This window comes from Leopardus geoffroyi, chromosome D4 (assembly GCF_018350155.1).
Source record: "Leopardus geoffroyi isolate Oge1 chromosome D4, O.geoffroyi_Oge1_pat1.0, whole genome shotgun sequence".
In the NCBI taxonomy this organism is placed as follows: Eukaryota; Metazoa; Chordata; class Mammalia; order Carnivora; family Felidae; genus Leopardus; species Leopardus geoffroyi.
In genome coordinates this window covers 25,272,882-25,274,684 of record NC_059342.1, presented here as the reverse complement: position 1 = coordinate 25,274,684, position 1,803 = coordinate 25,272,882, and the positions used below count along the sequence as shown (strand labels likewise).

At 40.8% G+C, this 1,803-nt stretch overlaps 1 pseudogene; it reads left to right on the top strand.

The window, feature by feature from the left end:
• Nucleotides 1-1,130: 1,130 nt before the first annotated feature.
• On the top strand, nt 1,131-1,587 carry LOC123593426 (annotated as a pseudogene).
• Nucleotides 1,588-1,803: the final 216 nt, after the last annotated feature.

Here is a 1,803-nt window from a genome sequence, read left to right as displayed (position 1 = left end):
GTCCAGTCATTATAATTAATTCCAATCTCCCTAATCAAGGATGCATGTCTTTACTCATTCTCCCTAAAAGTAATGGAGGTAATAAACAGATGAATATCATTACAGTTCATGATTGTGGTCAGTGGCTCTCAGGTCGTCGGTCTTGGACCATTTCCCTCTGAGAGACTATTTGAAAGCTAAACAACCCTATGTTTAGCTGCTAAAACAATCATAACAAAAAGAAGACTGAAAATAAATACACATCAAGTTTATTACGGAGATAAGGATGAGACAGGCTGAATCACTGTTGGAGTCAGGAGTCCAAGGCCACTCATGCCTCATGACTGGCAGCTGCGAAGGGTTCCCTCTGCCAAGCCTACTGGCCAGTGGTCAAGAGGTCACAATCGTGGCACACTGCCTTGGAGAAGTGGCTTGCCCAGCATTAGTGGCTAAATCCAGGCAGACCGGAATAACATTTGCACATGAGATCTGGTCTAGTATCTAAAAGCACACAGACAGGAAAGCAGTCAGCAAATCCTCTTACAATTCTGCAAAAGTTTGGGGGGCAGTTTATTGTCCCAAAAGAGAACGAAGGAGAAGATAATTCCTTCCTAGACATCAAACTCCTTGAGAAAAAAGAGATAATGGAATATTGGCATATAATAAAAGATCAATAAATGTATGTTGGAACTGAAATCAACTTACATGTCCCATCATTAAACATGTATAACCACCTGACAAAGTAAGTACTCTTGTCCCCATTTTACCATGAAGAAACTGAGAAAGAAAAGTTTGGTAACATGTTAAGAAGGAATAAAGCCAGGACTCAAACTCAGGTCTTTCTGGCCACAAAATTAATGTTCTTTCCATTACATCATGCTGCTGCACACCACCTGCTTTGCTAATTTAAGAAGAACCCTCCTGTATCTATTCTAATTATAAAAATTTACAAGACTGTTCTATAAATGTAAAACCCCTTCCATTCCATTGTCTTATCCCCTACAGATGATCGCATTCTTTTATTAAATGAAGAGGTGATTCCTCATTAACATCACTTCTTTGTCTCTTCCCCATCCTCCCTTCCTTCACTATAGTCACACAGAGAGAAGTAACCCTCCGGTTCCAGGTGACAAATTTGCCATCCTGGAACCATGATCCAATTTGTCCATTACCTCATGGAGAAGCCTCCATCCCTGGGAAAAGCTGCTGTGACTCTCTTGAAGCCTACACTGGCCATATTTTGGCACTAGACTAGGGTTACGCTGGTTCCTCCAATTTCTACTGAGATCCCTATGAATATTTAGACTTGTAAAAAATAGTCACTAGTGCTCAAACTGGCAGCTTCAAACAGTTCACAGTTAAGGAAGCTGTGCTGACTGGTTTGGTGGCCTCTGAGGTATGGATGTGGTTTTATGTTGGCAAGATCATAGGCATTCTTGGCATCATTGGCTATAATGTTTGAAGCCCAATCATGAACATCTGATTATACATGATTTATTATTTGAGTGTTCTTGAACCGGGTGTGACCAGACCACTATTTGAATAAAATAAAATAATGGTTCAAAATCAATGTTTTCTTGGGGTGCCTGAGTGGCTCAGTAGGTTGAGTATCCAACTTTGGCTTGGGTCATGATCTCACAGTTCATGAGTTTGAGCCCCACATTGGGCTTGCTGCTGTCAGCACAGAGCCCACTTCAGATTCTCTGTCCCCCTCTCTTTCTGCCCCTAACCCCTCTCAAAAATAAACTTTTTTTAAAAATCTATGCTTTTTCTATCAAACATTACAGTGGGGGTCACAATTTCTTTTGATATTAACTTGGGTTG